General features: G+C 35.6%; 2 protein-coding genes across 7 annotated transcripts in view; one reads left to right on the top strand and one right to left on the bottom strand.

Moving 5' to 3' along the window:
• The window catches only part of LOC105215655 (phospholipase A1-like), a 96884-nt gene extending 77919 nt beyond the window's left edge, over positions 1 to 18965 (bottom strand). The window contains exon 1 of the mRNA XM_054225781.1: positions 18928 to 18965. The gene's annotated coding sequence lies outside the window, so the exon portion shown is untranslated. The remainder of the gene's footprint in view (positions 1 to 18927) is intronic.
• The window catches only part of LOC105215663 (RYamide receptor), a 274717-nt gene that overhangs the window by 159090 nt on the left and 90918 nt on the right, over positions 1 to 24709 (top strand). The window lies entirely within an intron of this gene.

Here is a 24709-nt window from a genome sequence, read left to right as displayed (position 1 = left end):
TTATTTTCAACATCAAGGTATAATATATCCAAGACTATAGGCTTACTTAATTTTGCTAAGATATCTCACATATTAACCGATTTATAAGGTATCAGCCGACCACTTCGTCTTCGCACGGGTTTAAACATATATTTCAAAAGTTATAGTTTTTACACACTTTTACACACTCCCCCATACATATTTACTTTGCCGTTTCTAGTCTTTCGTGTCCGTTGTCTTTCTTTCTGATTATGAAGACGTTGGGTACGCTCAGAGTTCGACGCCCTAGTGCGAGCTTGTACATTTCTAATAGTTTGTTCTTCAAGCCGCTGCACACGCTTCGTACTCGACTCTCAAGCGCATACTTGGGAGGTTTTGAAATTTTGTTCAGCAAGCAGCTGAGAGCATTCGTTACTCGACTCTCTGACAAATGATTGCGATGCGAAGAGAATGACTTTGACGATTTTCTGTCTCTCTCTCTCACGGATTCTTTTTGATACCCGATTTTAACTATTTTTGGTACAGAGACACACTATTAGAAAAAAAAGATTCCCACTGAATTAAATTAAAATATTTGAGAGACTTACCAATTTTTTCGTTGAAAAATTACCCTAAGACACTGAGTTCTTCATATTCGATATTCGGGGCATTAAAAAGTTATAGTCTGATTTTGACAATTTTTCAAAAGTTATGTCACAGATCACATACAGTATTTGTGTAAACTTTTATTTCAAAATCTTCATTGGTTCGTTATGTATATTATTGATAGAAATTGATAGTTCCTGATGCGCATGATATTTGCTCCGCCTTGAATTCATCTAGAGAGGCTTCTGAGTTTTTCCTACTATCTTAATGATGGTCCAATATCCAAAAACGAATTTTTCCATCTACTAGAGCAGACAATTTAACGAAGAAGTATCCCTTCGTCTAGACCTAACCATTGACTCTCGACTCGACTTTAGAACAAAACCAAGTTTTGGCTTATAACAACAAACTAGATTTTATCTAAATTTTCCAACTCATTATTATTGCTCCCATTCTGCAGCACTGTAATCCAACCCAGTACTATTTCACTACCATGCTGAACCAACTGAACACAACCTATGTATATGCTTGGCTATTCCGGAATTAGCTTGCCAGTCAGAGAAGATGTTTGCGGCAAGTGGAGTATGGGCCAATGTAGTATCAAATCATTCAAAATTCACACTGGTCTCAGAGTACTTCCGTCACATCAAATTTACACTATGCTTACACTATGTACCATATTGATTTGTGCATTTTATGTATATAAGTATACATCTGATGATGTCTCAAACAACGCCGGCAGATCGTTATCTCTATAAAAATAAATAAAAGTAAATAATGAAACAAAAATTGTAATCCGTAAATGAATACAAATTTGCAGGCCAGCTGAGGTGCAGCTGATCAGCGTACATATTGATTGCTTAGTGGCTTTCCCATGTGCGCGCACGCTTACCTCATCAACGCCTCCCATTTCGGTCGCAGCGCCCGCCACGATGCGCGAAAATGTGGAGACAATTTTATAAACTACAACTTTTTACTATCATCTTCATTTCGGGTATCAGCGTATGGCAATCGAGTGTGGGCAATATAAATTTTAGGTAAAACAGGATGTTGGCGCATGCGAAATTTAATTAAACCACAAACGATCAATGGGTTGCTGTATAGCAATAGTCCCCTTAAAACATTTATTATGGTATAAAATAAAATGAAAAAGTAAATACGGTTGTGATTGCAAATATTGTAATTGCGGAAATTCTCACGCAATCATCTATTGTGCATCGAAAGCTTTCCAATAGGTATTTATATATTAAAAAATCAAAATCAAAATATATTTACATACATACATGATACACATCATAATTTTATTAAGGGTAATTATTAATAATATTATTACATCCAGCTTCATAAAATAAGAGAGTAGATTAGGGTTCTTTAATCTTTATATTATACTATTTCGTCGAGAGCCCACACTCGATCTAACGCTTCCTTGCCCCTTACTTGTACTACAAGTTAAAAGTTCAACGAAGTTAATCGCTGGAGAAAAGACTTGTATGAACTAATTATTCAATGGCGAACATCGAAATTATTGCGTTGAAATTGCGATTACGGAAAAGTACTTTTGTGTTAATTTGGGAAATCGAGTTCAACGTTTTTGAACAACGTACAAAGTAAGTCTCTTTTATTTGATTTCTGTGGAAGAATCAACTAAAAGAATAATTTTTTAAAGTTCATTCAGTGGTTGGAAAAGTGAAAAAATATTGAGTTGTACATTTGAATACCAGATAGATTAACTTGACTTTCTCGGTGATATTCTTGATTGAGTTCTCGATATTATTGTTAACTTTCTTCAACCGAATATCAAGTGTTGAGATAGCTGCAATTGGATTATATTGATCAGACTGGTACGATCTCATTTTACATATCAAATGAGTAACCTGAGCTTTGGTCAGATTGTTTTTAATTATATTCTGTTCTGTGTAATTCTGTTATCCATCTATTTTCGATAGTACCAGTGGTGAAATCCCGTAATCATCGACGGATCAAAATGTGAAACAGCTACAGGAGCAGGCAGGAGAAAACTCAGTAAATCTTAATATTTTTATACCTGGTCATATAATAATAGAAGGAAATGAAAACGCGACCCGCTTAGGGGCGGTTGGGAGCGCAATCTCCTTAAACTGTCCTAGACATTTCAGTTCGTTCAAGAACTGCCTAAAGCAATGGATGCTAGGGGAACATCTCAGGTCTTGGAACTTTTGCAACACGGGGTACTATGGGGTAATGTTGACAGTGGACAGACCAAAAAGAACAGAACTAAGTACTAACACAGGGGCCATCATGGGGAACATATCTCTACGAGGTCTCCTTAAGAGACTTGGTATAGTAGAATCGGCAGAAGTCAGGGTGTGCGCGGTGGATGACAAGAAGCTAGAGCATTATCATTGCCAAAAATATCCAGTTTTCAGTCGGTTATGAAGGGATACTTTTCGCGGCTCCTTATACTAATGGAAAAAATTAGAAGTAAGTAAAATCGACCGAGTTGTTTAGGTGACGATTATCAGGGTACCTCTGGGGAGCACAATGGGCCTAATCATGGCCTAAGTGCGGCCGCTTGTGGTCGGGCTCACGTTGCCTCCTTCTTCAACAAATCAACCATATTTTGTCATCAAAACCCACCATCCAACTGTGTTGTAATGATCTCAAAAATATTGATTCTTGGTTCTCCAATATTTTCGTTGTCGAGATCGGATAGTCGCTGATGTTTTACGGCGGAGAATTAATAATAATGATAAAGTGATTTAACAATAATGGAGCTAATTTTTTGCAATTTGAATATTTAAATATCGAGTGAGACAAGTTTTTGTATTAATTTTGTTATTGTATTGAAAGGGTTAGAGTATCCAATTTCGCCAATCAACTTAATGCAGTGCATTCACAAAATATTTGCTGTGATTAACATTTCAATTAAATGACTAATTTGTCCAAACAAAGCGCGCAAACAAAACGCATTCAATTAAACTCCACAAACAGCTGACATGATTCGCATAAATTTGCAAAATAAATAATTATATACGAGTATGTATGTGGGGGAGGGTGCATGCAGGCAGCAGTAGACGCCACCTCAGCAGCAGCAGTTACAACAATAATTGCGATGGCAACAACAATCTCCGTATTTATTGCTGGCACTGTGCTATAAGTCAATCGCCGGCGGCTAAATGAGTTAGCCACGTCCATACGAGCGCCGCGCGCCAACAATAGCAACAACAGCACGTCGCACTCAGCGGCGACGTAACAAATAGGCAAAGCGTGTCGCCGCCGACGGACGAGATGGAAGATACCAAATTGGCAAATAACAATAAAATACAAATTTGCGCACCGGGTATTTATTTGGGGAAGCGAAATTCACTTTGTGCGGCTGGCTGTAAAAATTAATCAACTGCGTTGGTGGCACTGCCGTATGCCACTTGCTGCTTTGAGGCTGTGCACCGTTCCCCAGTGATGCGCGTGAGCATGCATGTGTTGGTGCGTGCGCATGCGCATATGGTTAACTAATTCCACGCTGACTGATTAGCTTTTGTTTTAGACGCCGTCCGTGCTGTCACTGTGCTGGCTTTACAAAGCTGGCGCGTTAACAATTACGTTTTCGATGCAGGTAATTTATGTGATGGATATCTTTTAATTTGGCACATTTCGTGGGCCGTGCTGCCGGTGCAGTAAATACTCTGTATGCGCAGCTGTGCTATGCTGTGCTGTGATATGTAAAGTGGGCGAAAAGCAGCAGAAAGCCACAAAGCCTGAAGATGCAGTGCAGTTCGGCAAGTACACCTATGTATGTGCGAACGAGTGATGGAGAGTGAGAAATAAAATTCCAACGAAAACGAGGAAATACCTACGCAGTCCGCATGCGAATTCTGCATGGTATCTGCACTCTTTATCTAGGGCACATGCTGTACATGCGGAATACGTTACCGTTGGACAGTGTGAGGAGTTGCCAAAAATTGTAGCGAAAGCCCTTGTTTTTGTTTTTAAATAAATGCTTGGCTGAGCTTTGGAAGCGTGATGCACTTTCATAAACACTAATAGCTTTAGATCTAGGCTTAAACATGATTTTATTAAAAGACACTGTGAATTCGGAAGCCCAAGTACATTGTACATACCATCTGGATCCAAATGATCCATAGTTAGATTAGCTTAGCTTGACTAAACTCAACACACCACTTTTGCCAATAAAAACTCATATTTCTTGGACTATAGAGAAATATTTAAAAGGTCTTAAGCTCCTTAAAATCTGACCCTTAGATATTTCATCTTTTACCAGTTATTTTCAAGTCTTGCTTGTTCATGGTTTGGCTTAAAAAAGGACACGTTCTTAAGAGAGTTCTCTCTCCTTCCTTATTTGCAATGTTTTCCATCATCAGAATCGTTGTAGCTTCGTCACATAATAGAACGTCTGATTGTGGAAGTAAATCGCCAATATCTAAGAGAGAAATATTATATTTAAGAAAAACAAAAAAAATACGGTTAGCCTTACTCAACTTCGCTAATGTTTTGAAAAGTGTTGGAAAGGATCTCTAGATTGAAACAAAGGAAATTGTCGTCTAAATTTAAAATAAAAATGTATGTAATTTTGTGAGCGTGGCAGTCCGATTTCGCCCATTTCAAAATCCCACCCTCCTCACGGTCCCAAGAAACACGTGTACCGTGTGTGTAATTTCATCAAGATATCTTAATTTTTACTCAGGTACAGCTTGCACAGACGGACGGACGGACGACATCCGGATTTCAAATCTACTCCTCACCCTGATCACTTCGGTATATATGTATAACCTATAAACTCGTTTAGTTTTAGGTGTTACAAACAACCGTTATGAGAACAAAACTATTATATTCTCTTGGCAAAAGTTGCGAGAGTAAAAAAAGAGATATTCTTTGGTGAAATCGGTCAAAAATAGTGCCAGGCCCTATGAAGAATATTTCTTCTACAATTCCTTAAATACTACATCTTATAGAAAACGTTCACATTATAGACCTCTTACTTCACTGTATCTCATGTAGGATGTTCGTAATTGCCGCATGTATGTAGTTTGTATGTTTATGGGATGTAACAGTATTTAGGTACAAAAATACTCGAAAATTGGCTGCAACGTATGTCGGCTTCGTTACAAAAGCCACATAGCGGCAACACACAAATTCACTGGGAATCCTCTCACTTTTCATTATTTAGTTGCCATTGTCGATTACAGCTGTTATTATTTTTGCTTTTGGACTCTTAACTGGTGGCGTTGTTGTCGTTGTTGTTGCTGTTGGATGCGCGCTATTTGGACGTCGCCATTTATTTATTATCTTTGCCGTTGCAACCGCCACTCATTAATGTCGGCTTGTTTTATTTTCTCTGCTGCTGCTGTTGGAATTCCAAATTGCATAATAGCGGCGAAAGAAGGAGAAGAAGTAGAAAACTCAGTTACGGATTTACAGTTAATTCAAGTTGCATTTGTTGCATTTGCTTTGGTGCACGCGAAGCGTAGTGAAAATAAAGCGAAATAGAAAGAATAAAAATAGAAAATGCTTAAAATGTAGGTAAAATAAAACTGCAATGGGTCGGCTAGCCCTCTAGCTAAACTTAGGTGAGCTTATGTTGCTTTGTTTAGTTGGGCTTATGCTCTGTGGCATGATGTAAATATTTGAAGCTTGACGGAGGAAAATCGGCTCTAACCTTTGCATTTAGCATTCTTCGAGACTTTCACAAGTACTTCCCGCTTATTAAGGAGATAAATCACAATTGAATGAAAAATTATCGGATATAATAATTTCGGAAAATTTTGGCAACAGTGATCTTAAAACTATCTAGAATTTTGTGTTACAAAATAGAGATTCACATAGACTAAATCAGACTAAAGAGACTCGCGTATAAATTGGAAGAATAATAGATTAAATCAAAAATCTGAAAACGAGCAAATCCACCAAAAGTTTTTGTATGAATGTAAAATTAAATCGATCGAGATAGCTAGATATTAAAATTATGTGTTAAACATATGGCTTTTGAATACTTGGTCTCACAACTAGGGATGGCAACGATTAATCATTTGATTAAATTAATCGATTATTTTCATTCAATTTACGATTTAATTGCATCGAAACACCTTTTCTAATTACTCGACTATTACTCGAGTAATTGCAAAATAATCGCAAACAGCATTTTGAAATTTAATACATTTTATGCTCATCTAAGTTAGCGTACAAGGGTCGAAATTGGTCGCATCAGTCATTAATGACTGGAAACGGTGTAAATATAGTTAAATTTTAATATGTCAACGTAGTTTAATATCAACAAATGAATGTCTGGTAACACTGTATTTACAGTTAAGTCAAACACATTTTACGTTCAGTTGTTTGAAGAGCAATGCCGCCAGTAAAAGCGAAGTGTGGAATTTTTTTTAATAAAATAAGCAATAACTACGTTAAATGTCAACTTTGCTGCAAAAATTTAAAATTTTCTAATAACATTAATTAATTAATTAATTAATAACATTAACAGTATTTAAAATTAAAGCATGCAACAGTAGCCTGCAAATTGGTGGTAAGTTGGAGCAATCGGTATTACATTTTAAATTTCTTCTATATTTCATATTTATTCTATATATAAATATGTACATATATGTGTACAAGTTAGACTATGAAATCTAGGAGTAAAGACAATGTTTCCCTAAGTGATGATGACACTGACACCATGATTGAAATGCCGAGTTGCAGCAGCAAACCAATTAATGAAAGCCCTTCAGCTTCGAAACACTATTGATGCTTGGGAAGAAATGAAAACCGTACGGACTTTCAAAAAAGTATTGTCATCTACTTGGTACCTCAGTACCAGCTAAGCGGCTTTTCTCAAAAGCGGGTGCAACTGCGACCGAAAAACGCAATCGTTTGACAACAAAACGTTTATCGAAATTGCTTTTTCTTCAAACTTGGTTGAACAGAGAATAAATTTTCTTGACTTCAATGAATATATTTTCATTTATGCTAAGACAAATGAATTTTAATACGATATTTTAATTTTATTTCCGTTTTTGTTTTTGTGTATATACCAATGAAATAAGAATATAGTCTCCTATATTTTATTGGTTTTATTTTTACGCAAAGTTGCAAAACATAGTCTTTCAAGCAAGAGGCAATTCTTTTACTTTAAGATTGCTGTACATATTTTGAAAAATTTAATACCATTGTGCTACTTAACAAATTTAGGCCATTTTCTCTTTTAGGAAATGTCTGGGACTCTGTGATAGAGCATTATAATACAAAATTCGGCGCTGAAACTTGGTGGTGGTCTTTATGCAATTTAGTATTATTTGAAAACATTGGAATTAATCGATTAATCGATTTTTTTACATTAATTGCAATTATTTTTTTATATCTTGCAATTGATCATTTGATTATTTAATCGATTAAAAAAAAAATTTTTGCCATCCCTACTCACAACATTGAAATCGTTGACAAAATTGCTACGAATTGTTTCCGCATCTATCTTATCATCAGGATCTAGTGCACAGATACTCAACAGAACGTTTGCTATAAAGAAATTTAGCGACAATGAAGAGGTTAGCATCGACCCTGTGTTTGGTAGTAGATATAAAAAAATTGTGAGAACAAGATTATTCTAGTAAATATTAACCTTAACAATGCTCATCAGCGATGTCATCACTTTCATTATGGTCATACTATTGATTTACGTTGCATTCCTCATGACCGGTACTAAAGACCTCAGGATTGCTACTGATGATTAACAACCGTAACTTAAGAAGTTGGGTGGGGTTCAGAGGCTAGAAACAAGGGCATTTTCAAATTGTTCACTTCATTTACAATTCAGGATATTAAATATACGTATTTTTTTTTTTTTTTCATATAATTCTTTATTTATTGAATCTGCTCTTTGGAGCCTAACAATAAGTTATAAAATCTTAATTCTAATTAAAACTAGACAAGCTCAACCAATTGATTTAGTTGTTTTGGTGAAACGTTGCTCCTCAGTGTGCTGGCATATCTCTTCTTTTTAGACGTGATTGATTACAAGAATGTAATAAAGCATTAGCCAATGGGTTTGGGTGATCGCGGAGTTTGGACAAATATTTATTTCTGCTGTTCTCTACTTCTTTCTTTACCATGAGAATACCAAGATCTTTATGGATATTTTCATTACGCATATACCATGGTGAGCACGTGATTGTTCTAAGCATTTTTGATTGGAATCTCTGAATTATATCGATATTGGTTGCACAGGTCGTACCCCACAGTTGGATGCCGTACATCCAAATCGGCTTTATGACCGCGTTGTATAATAGAACTTTGTTGTCTAGGCTAAGTTTTGAATTTTTATTTAAAAGCCAATTTAAATGTGCTGCTCTTATCTTCATGCAGGTTATTTTGCACGATATGTGTTTTCTCCACGTGAGCCTTCTATCCAAGTGAATACCAAGATATGTTACTTCAGTCGCTTGGGGTACTAAAATATTGTTCATTTTAACTGCCGGACACGTTTTTGGTCTTAGAGAAAATGTAACATGCTTGCACTTCTGTTCGTTTACATTTATACGCCAGTTTGCTAGCCATTCTTCGACAAAAATCAAATGCGCTCCTAATACTTTTGATGCTATAATTGGGCATTTGTTTCGGCTCACTAAAGCTGTGTCAATACGTATTTAAATAGTATTTTGTGAAACTTTTATTAGAAAATTCCGAAAATTCAGCCGTTAGGACATCATCTCCATCATGTCCAAAAAAACTCTTATTGGTCGATATAAAATTAATATACCGAAAATATTTCGATAAGTCTAGTTAATGAACGAAGAAAAAAATTTGTATTTTTGACAGATTTTTAAGCAAAAAACCTCCCATACAAAGGTTATGTTGAAAATTACTAAAAGTGCGCTAACTCACTAACGGAAAACATCAGAAACACTAAATTTTACAGAAGAAATAGCAGAAAGAAGCTGCACTCAGATTTTTTTACAAAATGGAAAATGGACGTGGTGTCGCCCACTTATTTTATTATTATTTTAATCTTTTCTTGAAACCAAAAATCGGCTCCCAATCGCTACTACTTTTCATATAACTCAATTTTGAAAGCCATCTTATTCCTTCACTTTATAATATGTATATACATAAGGATCCAAAGAAGATACTACTTGTGAAAAAATTGACGAAATCGAAGAAGAACTCAGTGTCTAAAGTAATTTTTCACCGAAAATATTGTTAAATCCTTCAGATATTTTAATGTAATTCAGAGGACTTTTTTTCTAAAAATAGTTCTTTGTTCTAAAAATAATTAAAAACGTTATAATATCCCCTATACCTATTAGGTCTACAGCTTTGCTTTAAAACGGTTACAATTGCGAGCCTCAGCCGCACTTTTCTTGGAAATAAAAAATAAAAGCAAATTTTCCCGTAAATGTCGAGAATTCGACTCAAAAAGTGACATTTTCAGTTGAGAATAAGTTTGGGATGCAAACAGATCTCTACAAATATTTTATTGGGTTAATGTTGACATAAGTGTCCAAGATCGATATTAAAAAAATCGATTTAATCGATCAGGGCTTGACCCTAGAGACATCTATTAGAAAACGGTGGAAGCAAAGTTGTAGACCTAATAATTATAGGGTTTTCAAAAATACGGTGGGCTTTACTCCGAATATATCGGTTAATCGGAGCCGAATTAGGTGAGGATATAATCTTGGATATAATGTATGATGGTGGTGGAATTGAGAGAAATTGGTTCAGGAATTACTTCAGCCCACATAAACCTTGTGTGATGATTTTCGTTATTCTATTGAACTTAGTAAAACTACAGCAATAAATTTCGAGAGTATAAAATGTTCGGTTGCACACGTTTGTTATTATTTTAGACAAAGTTTTTCGTACAGGGTCTAAGTCTGAATAGTACTTATAACTACATATGTATATATACATTATATATGAAGCGCATTATTTGCGCTCTGGTCGCTTGTTGAATGATTTTATTGCGGTTGCCGCCACATTTGCTGCTAGGGACACCCGGCTCCCTGGTATACCTAAAGCAAATATACACAAGCCCATGTGAATGTTAGTATTTATGTATAAAAGTGTAAAAATATTCGTTAAAGTGTGTGTGGTTTTTACTAAGTTGTAGCAATAAACGTAAAATCATTGCAATATGCCACAAATGTGGGCAACAATGGAGGCTGTGGCAGACACAATGAATTTATAGTATGTCTGCTGCAACCGTGGCAACAGTTTCAATAACAACAACAACACCAAAAACAGTATTAGTAAAAGTAGTGGCAACATAGTTTAGTAAATTATTCATGAACTGACACTTGATTGCATTGCACAGCGTAGGAATACAATTTTGTAGCATACATATGTACTTATGTATGTACATGCCGCACTGAGGATGAAGCATGCAACAAACTAATTAACCATAAGCAGTGGTGCAACGTTAGCTGATTTACAAAAGGTTTAAATACGGATTTCAAAGGATTAAAGTCGAACAAAATTGTGGCTTAATGTTCGTTAAATGTGGTATTAGGCTGTTACTTATTATTGATATTATTGTAACAGTATTTAGACATTAGGGTTGGCATCTTAAATGACAGCATAAACTGATTACAGTATAATGATTTTATCCTACAATTGGCGATTTGACAGTAATTTAAAACCTCCATATCCAAATTTCTCTAGAAATTTTACTTTCACAATTTTCTGGATTTATAGCTTCGAAAATATCAGTATTTTCGTAATCCTAATAATTCCTATCACCTCAGCAGTCACAATCGAAATTAAATGCTTGTGAGGAAAACATATGTAGCTGTAGCTCTACTAATATTGAAACATCTGACATGTTAAATTATGGCTAATTAACTCATATAGTCATTCGAATCATTTCGATAGATGAATTTTGTAACCATTGTTGCTCTTATTATCAATATTTTTAACCATTTGGTGGAATGTACGCAAGCGTACAATTACGTTTCTATTATACAAAAATTTACTAATAAACTTTGTGAACCATATTGCAATTAACTAATTGCCCAATTAATTTTTAATTGAAATCGATTAATCTAAAGTCGCCAGTGTGATATGTTTAGTGAAAGAAAATCGTACATTAACGAGAAATAATCCGTAAGTTAATCGTTATCGTTTATAACACAAAATGTATAAAGAAACCGAAATTCCTATTTGGTCTAGAGCGACAAATAAATAATATTATTCCTTGTATTATACGACCTATATATTTACATATACAGAAATTGGGCCCGTGATATTTACTTCGAGAAGACTGGCTGTGAGACTTTTACTTGGTAATGAAAAAAGCTTCCTAAAGCTTTGCTTTGAGAATATTTTCTGCGTTGTTTTTTTATTCTATAAGATATTTTTGGGCAGTAGCGTCATTTCCAATGTGCCATTTGTAACCTTCTAGTTCATTTATTGGAAAATAAAGTAATGCCTGGACAAATTCGTTAGTTTCCAAACGTAACCTTCCATCTCTATGCCTCTTTGTGGCCATTTGCAGATACGAATTGCGACGTCTGTGAATTGCATATTCTCGACCGACTAGGCCTCCAAATTCTTATTGAGTCATTGATTCATTAAAATATTTGGCTAACGCTTTGAATTCACGATTAGACATTAATTTGACGGAATGCTGGGTGCTGCGGTTGTCAAGCACACCTGAGGTTTTCATTAGCTGATTCACACGCGGGCATATACGGTTCAAAGACATCTTTCAATAGCTTGAATAGATTTTATTTAGCATAATTCGTAGTGTTATTTTTGTCAAAATTATAGAAATACACATCCCTATTATTGCAGTCTTCATAATTTTTGAGAAATTTAATAACGGTCTAATGGTATAACGGTTTAAATTTTTGTCTGCCATGAATTTTAGATTTTCGAAGAGCCATTAAGCTAAAAAACTAAACAAATGTACACAAATTCTTCTTTATTGCCATTTAAAAGTTTTGGCAAATTTAGCTCTTTAACCAACAAGATTTTGTAAAAATTAAACTTTCGAATAATCGCAATAATAAACACTTCAGCTTATTTGGTAATAATACTAAATCACAAAAGCAATTGCAATCGCATACCTACAATATACACTACTTCGCGTGTTGGCTTCTCTTTCTAATTGCAACAGCTGCTATGTAGTTATAACAAGCCTCATATGTTTGATCATATTAATTTAGAAATTAGTTTGTCTGTACTTTTTGCTTAAAGCTTGATAAATATTGCAATAAGAGCATCCCAAAATCAAATCCATTCACGCATTCAGAATGAGCAGCTATTAAATGCTAACTACAAAAACATTAAACACATAAACAAAATTGCTAAGCTCAAGCTGGCCAACATACATGCCGCTGCACATGCGTGTTCGCCTACGAGACATTTTGTTCACTTCGTCCATATAACATGGATTGTTTTTGTTGTTATTTTTAGTTTTTCGTCATTTTGTGTGTCTTCTTGCTTTAAAATTTGATAATTTCCTTTCACTTTTCGCAGAACGTCTGCCACAGACAAACAGCCAACGAACCGCTTAGCCGAGCCGTTTGCGTGCAACACAGATGAATGTGGCAGAGCCGGCAGCGGTCATGCGGTCATCAGTTCGCTCCGTACAGCTGAGCTCATCTCTGCTCTGTGTGCCACATACATACACAAACATAAATACTTGGCTTTAAGCCACTTGATGACGATCTGACTTGTCGAGCAGCAGTCGGTTAGTTGGCCAATTGGTTACTCCAGCCGTTGTGGCCGACATCTGCTGCCACAATTTAGATGCTTTGTTTTGCCTTATTTGGCTGCGTTTCACATTTGGCGTAGTGCCACTGCACTTGCTCCGCCTTCTCCTCCCTCATTTGTGCGCTATGAATTTAGTATTTCAATGACGTGTATGTGTCATCGGGCTGTTTATGAATAAATAGAGACATACAGATGGATATGCATACACATTTACATTTATTGGAATGGTTCACGCTCAGAAGCTGCAGAAATTTGTCTGCAATCGAAAGCAACAATCCCCAATGGCTGTATCTTGTTAAAATATTTTTTGATTGTTTGTATTCCAGTACAATAATTGGTTGCTTTTTTGCCGAAACTGTTAAAATTTCCTTTCATATGCTGCTTGTTATTAAAGAGGCTTCAATTAAAGCTATTATCTGATCTTAGATTGGAACATTTTATGATTATCCGATAAGTCAACAACTGGAAAGTGAATATTACGCAAACGAAGTTGTTTTACCATTGCACAATTTAATTGATACAAGATTTGTATGGTGTACAAGTGATTTGTCAAATCATTATCATTTTTGCTGTTGTAACTGTAAACTTTATTTCATGAAAAGGTAGACTAATTGTTATCGCAGTCATCTACCAGTAAACCGAGGAGAAGAGTTGTTTCGAGTTTTAGGTTTGAGACGGCAGAGAAATTTAGTAAATACGTTACTCCCTCACCAAGAGTAAGAAATCTTTTATCAACGATGATGATGATACGACCATATTCACCTATTCGACGAAAGAGAATAGTCTAGATATAAATATTTATGTCGATGTTATTAAAATTCCGTCGGTGAAAAACACTGAAAATTTGAGTGTTACATTAGACAGCCTGTATTCTTTCACTCCACATACGATCGCGATTGTTACTAATGTACATGGCTGTAATAAGAACCTCAAGTTGCTAGCCGGCAGTACATATAGAAAGAACAAATAAACGTTGTTGGCAACTTACCAGGTTATCGACCGACCGGTCATGAACTACGACGCCCCAATAAGGTCGTATGGATGCAGTAGGTGCAGATAAAAAGCTTCCAACTTGTCAGAATACCATACAGCGGACGGTAACGGGTTGTCTCTTTATATTTCCGAACATCTATACAACAACCTGTGAATTCTATAATGCATTTTGCATTTCACAACTGTTGGGATGGTTTCGTAAAAACCAGCCGCAGTAATATACCCATCAGACTTCGGATGCAATTGACTTTAGATAAGCACTGAATGGCTGTCTCCTGATCGAAATAAGCGAAATCAAATCGAACATGTTGTGATAGACGGAATACATATCTCCTGTGTTTTAGACGTGCGTACGCTCCGAGGACCAACTATCGACTCGGACCATTCTCTGATAGCAGCGAAGATACTCACTCGCCTCAGTGCAGGAAAGAACCCCTGCCAACAAACACAAGGAAGGTTTGACGTCCAAAAGCTGCAATCGCAACAGACAGCCGAACGATTTTCTACTCGACTTGCACTCCTGCTCTCTGAGAGCACTCATCAGCATCTCGATATAAGGGAGCTGTGGAACTGCATCTCAAACTCATGGCGTACCGCTTGGTGCGATGAGAATTGTCGTTTCGCAGTGGAGATAAAACAGACACAGGCACACAACACACAACAGAGCTGAAGAGGAAAGCGAGACGCATCTGCAGACAAAAAAGAAAGAGGCCGAAATGCGTGAGTACGAAGAGCTTGAGAAGCTGGCAGACAGAGGTAATGCTCGAAAATTTTATAAAAGGATGAGGCGATTTACAGTAGGTTTCAAGACCGTAGCATTCTCATGTAGGGACCGAGGAGGTAATCTGGTAACGGATGTCCAGAGGATACTGAGATTATGGAGGAAACACTTCTCCCACCTGCTGAATGGCAGTGAAAGTGCAACATCAGGAGAGGACGAACCCGATTCTCCAATCGATGATAATGGAACAGATTTTCCATTGTCCGACCATGAAAAAATTTTAATAGGAATGTAAACTCCAATGCTCAGTTGGTGAAGGTAACACTGAGGTGTTAAGGGTAATTAAGAGGTGTAATATCGTCAGAATCCTATGTTGGACACCTTGTTTTGGGAAATTTAGTTGAATTGGATATTGTAAAAACATGACAGTCATTCCGAATTCAAAATTATGTCACCACCAGAGAAGAGAGAAAGATAGAAACCATTCTCACGAGAATCGGGCTTATGTAACCGGAAAGGCTTGAGATTTTATTCCGGCCAAGCATCATTGACTCAGAAAAATTATTTTGAGATAGTTTGGTGCCGATTCAACAACAAAAACGATAGCTATTATTTCTCCACTATGAAAACGTTTGTTATGGTAGAGATGATTTTTTTAAAACTAAAATAAAGAGATCAGATCATCACTTTTGCAAAACTGAATGGGCGAATCTTTAATTCTCATTACCAAGGAATACCATTTTCTGTAACTGAAGAACATTCTTATATTCATTATGTTCTATAATGAATAATAATTATGGATAAATATACTCATATCCCATTCTTTACTACTCAATTTAAAGACGTAAACCATACTAATTACTAACGATTACCCAATATATTATCATACACAAATACATATTTACAATATCTACATTATGTTGAGAAAAAACAGACTGCGGTAACAAGACAAATGTGTTGCTGTTGTTTACTTGTCAATTGTCGCAAGTAGAGACTCAACAGAAAAAATATGAAAATAAGCAAATCAGCAATGAAAGAGTTTGTATGAAAAATGTGGTACAAAAAGTCATAAATAATTACCAATAATACTTATGAACTCTGTCACGTTACGCTGACCGCAATTAGTTGGCGTTTGTGCAAATTACAAGCAGATTGTGTGCAGCAGTGACATTATTATTGCAGAAAAAAGTGGAAAATTTAATAAAAGAAACATATTTTTTAGTACGACAAATGCAATACTAGATTTACAATTACAACTGTAATGTAACGTGTTGTAACACATTTGAAGTGTTTAAATATTGTGAAGAATCCCATCAGTAGTACTTCACTCAGCTCTCGCTCTTGTCAGAAGCGCCAAATTGTTATGTAAATTGCTTAGGTTTGTACAGAGTAGTGTCACTTGCCGAATTATTTGCTAAATGAAACCAATAGACGCGTGTAATTTTGTGTTGAAAAGTGATCGTCCGTCGCTCATTATGGCATGAAATAAAAATAGATTACGCTCGCTTTTTTATGTCATTAACGGCATTTTTTCGGTAAATCGCGGACTTTTAATTGAATGGAAATCGCAACAGGCCGCTGGAAGGCCAACTAGTGTGGACACCTTCTAAAATTTTTGTTAAAATGTTTTTAATGCGAACTTGCCTTTACCCAAAACACATACAAACGCACTCGCACATAGATTCCTTTTAGCAAAGCTGGTGTAACTTATGTTTGTTAATTTTTGTTTGAGCTGGTTTTAGATTTTCAAGTTTGACTTGTTTTATGTGTAAATAGTACACCAACACACACCTGCACATAAGTAGTTACAAGTGTAATTGAGATCAACCTCGTTAAAAACGCATAATTACTTTTGAATTCCATGGAGGATGAGCGACGGTTGACGTAAGGAATGCAATTGATGTTGCTATTTGTTGCCGTTGTTATTTCATTGCTGCCTGCTTTGAACATATTTCATTATTTTTCTTCTTTTTTTTTGATTTTCATATCTATAAATATTAACGACATAATTATGCGTGTGGCTAAATGTCAAATTGACGATGATAATTTTTATATTTTTATTTTTTTTTGGAAATTTTGTTGCAATTGAAGTTTCAGTTGACGAAATTGTTGTAATTGCAAAGTTTATAGAGATTGTTTATAAATTTTATAATTTCACATTCGATCGTACATAGATTACATTGATGAAGCTATGAATAAACTCTCAAAGCCGAAACTTTTTCAAGCTTCTAAAAATCAGCAATAAATAAATGGCTCACTTAAGAATTTTTGAGACTCTCTACATTTTTGTGTGGTATTCGACAGGCATGTTCTCCTACTCTGACCACAAAGTGCAGTCCAATGGATTCAAATTTAGACTTCCGAACGGGCAATCTTCTGTAGCTGTAGAAACGAGGAATAATGTTTATTTTTCTATGGGGCTTTCTGCGAATACGTTCACGAACAGATTTTTCGGCAGAAATCGTTCGAACCACTCGAGGTTGAAAACTTCTCTTGCTGTCATTAACTGTAAAAAAACGAACAATGTATCAGCGAATTCAAAGCAATTTCGAGAGTACCTTAAGTAAATTAAGTGACATGCGGAAAAAGTTCATCGCCTTTTAAGTGGCACTCAAAGAAAATCTGAGAAAAATCGAAATCAACAAATAATGATTTACACCAACAGTACTTAATGGATGTTTCTGCAGTTGCTTTGGAAAGTTAAGTTGTTCAAATGACGGAATCCACAAACTCAAACTACTTAATCAATAGCGACGTAAAGAACCATTAAGAGCTTGATTAATGATTTACTGGTGTGTGAGTGTGGATTTTGTTGCCATACCACCAAAAGCTTGAAAAGTCAAAAGGTCAGTGTTGTTTATTTACTGATTTGCGGTAATGTGTTGGCACGGTGCCAGCGACACACTTTTTAGCAGCAAACAAAACGTAAACTAATTCTAATTCGAGAAGTTGCGGTATCCACATACTAGGGTTGTTTGTGGTATTAAACATGAGAAAATTAATGGTTAATTAAACATTTAAAATAATAAGTCATCCGAACAGCAGTGCAATTAGCCACAACTGGTCATCATTACTGCTAAAGCTATCAGCTAGTATTGATTATCTCGCTATGGGTTTGTCCTAAATATTTGTTTACTTCATTGATGGATCCATGCTTAACGCGCTTCTGATAAGGTCACCATTTCATTATATTGGTTATCATTATATTGGTTATATTCTATGTGCCCTTTGCCTAAAATCCAGGTCAAATCCGGTAACGTGGAACCGGATAATTTACTATAATCCACATTGGAGTGAATTGAAAGGTATTGTCACATTACAATGTCCCCCGGTTTTAATTTATCATAATATATCCATTCAAAACTTATTGGTAGCATCTGATGGTTAATTTCTCGTTGTACTGTTTCGTTAAAAATATGAGTATCTCAAAATACAATCAATTTAGCTTAAGCTAGTCCGCGTAAGCCGTCTAATGAAGTCAGTGCTATCTGTGATTCCTCTTTACGGTTCAATCGGAAATGGAAGGTGTTCGTTTAAGTTTGCAAATACTTCACTGATTCAATAAATATAAAATGCAGCTAATATGTCTTTCTCAATTTCTCGGCTGTCAGCGCCTCATCAATAAACAACTAATGTTGATCTTTAAATATTGAAATCGAAGAGTTTCCTTTTGGTATTTGGTGCCGAATGAGTCAAAAGTAATTTACTAGCCCGTTTACCAAAATGTGGAGTATCTGGATACGTCTAGGATAATAATACTTGTCTCATAAACTATCTTAGTAACACTCATATTGACATAATTCCAAATATCTTCAGTCTCAGATCCATCCGCTACATAATGATTTTTTAAGGGGTAGTGAGTGACACGAAAAAATTAGAATTTTCAGTATTTTTTTTCTATTAAATCATGTTAATCTAACTTGTAAACTTAAAACAATGAAACATACCACCAAAATTGGGTGACAAAATTTCCTTTATGTCAATTATTTTATATTCTTTATATTCTAATAGAAAATTAGTTCAGCTTTATTGTCTATGATTCCACTGGCATTAGAACACACCTAATCCATATTGCACACAAATCCATATTAATTTCTATTTCAATAGCGTCGACCGCTAAGTATAAGCGTCTTAAACGAATTCACAAGGAGTGATTAACAAACGCCTATTAAAAGTTAATTACTCCGACAAAGGAGCAGCATTTGCACAAGTAGCGATGCTGCGGATTAGCAAACTCGATAATTAAGTGGCATATCTTATTTGGTAAGCACACTCGACTGCCCACGACAAAGCTTAGGCGATAGAGCTATAACACAGAGCAGTGAAGCGGCGCACATAAATAGAAAATTCATTTAACAAGAAGGAAACACGAAAAAAGCGATGACAGCAAATTGGCAACTCAATTAGCATTGCAGCATTATGTATATGAATATAGCTCTGTGTGCTTCAAGTACACAGGAGGAGCGTGCTCGCGCTGGCGGCAGCAAAGTGCCACTTCATGTGACAGCAGCAATACGCAATAATCTCGGAGTGTAGCGGCATTGGCAACGTGACGCTGTCAGACCATCCAACCACCACAAGCACTTTGCGGCACATTAACCCAATTTGGGTGCGTGTGTGTGTGATGTGGTGTGGTCATTTAAATTTTGCGTATGACGACGCATACATCGATAACCAGGCCGCTGCAAGCGTGATTGCTACTAAATTTAGCCGAAATCACAACAAACACTACAATATACAAGCAGCTTAAAAGAAGCTAATTACAAAAACAACACCGTGCGGCTATACTTCAAATTAAATAAAGACCAGCGCAACAACAAAATTAGCGTACACAGAATCCACCGTGTGAAATAAAGTCGCCACACAGCAATTCATTCCACTCTACCATGAAGTGCGCAGCCACCGTCACATCCAGCGTTACAATTAAATTTTTGATAAATAATTCGTGAGCGCCGAAACTAACGGTTAATAAAAGCGTTTTCGCTCAAGCGTAGGCGACGCACCACCAACACCAACACGCCCACATCCTCCGCAACGCACCATGTATGCGTGCGTATAAATTATCTGCTCTTAAGTGCTAGGCAACCGCGCCGCGGTTAGCCCACTTGCCCGCGTTGGTGTTTGCGGTGGTTAGGTGATAGTCGCCAAATTCAAATGCATAAGTAATAATAATAATAGCCCGCTGTTGGCTGTGTGGTGAGTGCGCCATTAAAAAGCACTCATAGTACGCGTAATTATACATTGCGAGGCGGCTATTCGGTGGTGTTAAGGTGGTGCAGATACGCTGTGCTGTTAGTGAAACGCCTTTGTAAATCGATTTAGTGCGTCGCTGGTGGTAGTGGTTGCTGGACCGTTGGTGTTGACGCATTGCAGAAATAGTCTGGAGGCGATGGATTATTTATTGCCGCTCTTATTACGAAGTGCGTTGCATGCACTGCCAGAAAATACTGACGTAGTTTGGAAATAATTTATGAGATTTTTTTTAATGTTCAAAGTTAAAGTATTTAACTTTAACTTTATTTAAAATTATATAATTGAAGATTTGTGATTGATATGATGTGATAATAAAGTAAATGTTTTGAACTAATTTTGGAATAAATAACTTAGCCAAAGATCTTGAATTCTTAAGCATCAGTTTTTTCTTATGTTTAAATCAAAATGACTGTGAAAGGTATTGATTACAGGTATACAGACATTATAGAGATTCACGAAGAAAATGTCCTTCTCAAATCTGGAAATCCGGCTCTGGAACAACATAGAAATATAATTCAAAACTCATAGACCACTCCATCCACAAACGAAATCTTCTATCCTCCATAAAATAAGTGAAATATTCGGAATTATATAGGTTATATTAAGTCCAAAAACTAATCTAAATTAAAACGTTTTGAATTTGTGCTTTTATAAGTTAATCAATTTCGACAGATTTTCACATAACATTTTTGTCGACCATACACCGCCATTACTCCGCTCCGCTCCGGAATTTATCCATAGTCCGAAATGTTACTGGGCATACAAAACACAAAATTTTATAGACCATGCTGTTCAATAACACGACATTGCAATAGTTACAAAGTGCTTCAATGTAGTGAAGTAGTTTTGTCTCTACACCACGTTTTTATTACTAGATCACGATCATGTTTTTACGATCGTAATAACAAGACTTTTTGTGTGAACTGATATGTTAGGAGAATGTAGTAGTAGAGGTATATCAGAATGAATATCAATGTTACATTGAATACGCAATAAATTTCAATGAAATCCATTCTAAGTGTACTTGAGATTTTAAAATATGTTCTTCATATGAATACACTTCAATTTTTATTGTCCTGTATACTTGCAATCTAAAAGTATTGTGATATGTGATTTCACTAAGAAAAAATCGATAGTGGTATGAAAATAATATCCATAGGTGCAACTATTAATAGGTGATATGTAATACACATAGACGTAATGTGGTCCCTAAATACACCCTATAGCCATTGAATTACTAGCGAAGTTAAAGCATCATTATTAACTTTCATTATAGGTTTTCCCAACTAACTTTCTTTTGAAAAATGGTGATTTGTCAGATGAGAATATATGAGTTAGTTTTTTTTATATGAATATTCAGAATATAGTATAGTTTTGAGAAAGGATGCAGGAGTGTTTTTAAACAGTAATTTTTAATGAGATTATTGGTTCTTGAAATGGTTTGAAAAAGTGGCTTTGGTAAATAAGAGGTCGGACTTTTCCACAAGTCTTGAAATAATCCATTCGAGTCGGGAAGCTAACGATGTTTTACCACAAATTCTGTCGATTTTGAATATTGTTAGACCTTAATTATAGTCAGCTCCATAATTGAATAATGATTAAGTTCAGAAACCAAGGTTAATCAAAATTTAGTAAATTCTATAAATAAACGAGTGATTATATATTTTTAAATTTTTGTAATACTTATTTTTGTGAAGTGTATTACACTTGACCAACATTTAAAAATTTTTTTAAACAACAGTTACTAAATAAATTAGCTATTTCAACATACAAAATTTCAAGATCCACACAAAAAAATAATGTGGACAATCTCTTTCAATTATGCACCACTTCTCTGACAATTGAGCGCTTAACGTTGGCCATTAAACAGTAGCACTTCCATCGTCCAAGTCAAACAAAGCGTAATGGTTTCATGTTGTTGTGTAAAAACTAAAAACATCTAAACACAGTTGGGGTGAGCTCGTCTAAGGCACTTGAATGTCATTTGCCGGCAGGTTCATGTTAATATTCCGACACCAATGGCCTCCATCATCTTCACACCTGCATTCACATAAATTTTTGAATCCAAACAAAATTGTGTTTTTCTTGCGCCTCTAATTTTTGTAAGCGTAATTTTCAGCTTTACTCTAGTTCGCTATATTTTAACATTTTACGAGTTTCACTTCAATTTCCATGTGGTGCATTTAATTTACTAAACCGTAGTAAATTGTTTCATACATTTTTGATGCGTTGCTGGTTTGTACTCAAGGGTCACATTGAATTTATTATAAGCTTGTGCATACAAATTAAGAATTCAATTAAGTATGCATTCAACAGGTAGTTTAGTGAAGGTAGTTTATTGCAATTTCAACACGGTAAAGCCCTCTTAAGTATCTAGCCTTAAAACAATTAAGAATTTCGTTTAGTATGGTGGTGTGCTAACAGATCTCTCCGAGGAATTTATCAATCTTCATAATTAAATTACTTTTCACCTAAAATATTTTCCTTGAAGGAAGACGAAAGCGAATCCATCTCATTCCAGATAGGATAGGTTGTATGGCTAAATAATCCCCAGGAGGAAACACACTAAAAATATGAGAGGCAGACCGTCTAAGATATTAAGACTCGACAAATCTGCAGATATTTTTCTACATACGCTAGGTCGCGTAGGTGTTCAAAAAAGGTCGATCTAAGGAATATTTTTTCTTGAAGAAAGCAAAAAATGATGTTGTGATTCCACGTTGTCCTCTTCTATTGAAAAGAAAACAACAACAGGACTAACATTTTTGAGTGATTTGAAGCCAAGTAGAAGAAAAAGAGTCACCATTTGGGGAAGCAAGAATGTTACGATTCTCGTTTTATAAATTTATCTAATTTGAGTAGACTTTTTCCAAGCTTGCAAAAGACACTCGCAGGTACAAACTGGGTCAAATAAGTACCACCGCCACCACAAAGTCCAATTTTAACGAGTAAGGAATGGCTAAGTTCGGATGTAACCGAACATTTTATACTCTCGCAATTTATTGAAGAAATTTTATTTACATAACACACTACTTTACCCATAAATTCGGCATAAAGTTTAATAGAATAACGAAAATCGTCATATATAGATATGAGGGCTGAAGTAATTCCTGAACCGATTTCATTCATTTTCAAGATATCTCACATATTAACCAATACATATATGCGGAATAAAGCCCACCGTTTTTTTTGAAAAACCTATAATTAGGTATATGGGAGCTAGGAGATATTATGACCCGATTTTAATAATTTTTGGAACAGAGACACACTATTAGAAGAAAACAATTTCCTCTGAATTACATTAAATTATCAGAGAGATTTACCCATTTTTTCGGTTAAAATTTACCCTTAGCCGCTGAATTTAACATGTTCGATATCTGGGGCTTTGAAAAGTTATAGTCCGTTTTCGACAATTTTTTTCAAAAATGAAGCCAGAGATGATATACACTATTTGTGTAAAGTTTTATTCATTGGTTCCTTATGTATATGTTATAAAGTGAAGAAATAAGATGGAATTCAAAATTGACTTATAAGGAATGTAGTCGTGGTTGTGGACCGATTACACCCATTTTGTGTCCGTGTTATCAGGATGTCAAGAAAATATTATATTCCGAATTTCATTTAAATATGTCGAGTAGTTCCTGAGATATGGTTTTTGAACAATAAGTGGGCGATGCCACGCCCATTTTCCTTTTTGTAAAAAAAATCTGAGTGCAGCTTCCATCTACCATTTCTTATGTGAAATTTAGTGTTTTTGGCGTTTGTCGTTAGTGAGTTAACCCTATCATTTGTATGAGAGGTGGGCGTGGTTATTATCCGATTTCAGCTATTTTCATGGTGTGTGGTGGGGTAAGTAAGAGAATCGACTGCAGAAAGTTTACTTTATATAGCTTTATTGGTTTGCGAGATATATACAAATAACCGATTTGGGGGCGGGGCGACGCCCACTTCCCCAAAAAAAGTACATCCAAATATGCCCCTTCCTAGTGCGATCCCTTATTCCAAATGTTACTGTTATAACTTTATTTATGGTTTAGTTATGACACTTTATGTGTTTTTGGTTTTCGCCATTTTGAGGGCGTGGCAATGGTCCGATTTTGCCCATTTTCGAAAGCCTCACACGGTCCCAAGGAACATGTGTTCCAAGTTCAATTTTTCAGATGGGTATACACGTATTGGAGTATCGCGGGTCAAGGGTATTGAATAATATTAGACTATGTGGAGAAATAAATCGTAATTATTGCAAAATTTTAATTTTTTTGGAATCTAAAAACTTATTGGAGCACCCTCATACACTGCTTCCAATATCCTGCAAATTTTATATTTATTATCCGATGTTTGCTATCACATCTTATCATTCTGGCAACACTGTTTGGAACTCATCTAACATGAATTACAGCAATAACAACATAACCCACTATATTACTATCTACTCTGTTAAATATGTTGCTTTTGTTGCAATTTCTCACCTCATTC

This window comes from Zeugodacus cucurbitae, chromosome 2 (assembly GCF_028554725.1).
Source record: "Zeugodacus cucurbitae isolate PBARC_wt_2022May chromosome 2, idZeuCucr1.2, whole genome shotgun sequence".
NCBI lineage: Eukaryota > Metazoa > Arthropoda > Insecta > Diptera > Tephritidae > Zeugodacus > Zeugodacus cucurbitae.
The sequence above is the reverse complement of the archived record's forward strand: the minus strand, read 5'-3'. Positions and strand labels throughout refer to the sequence as shown.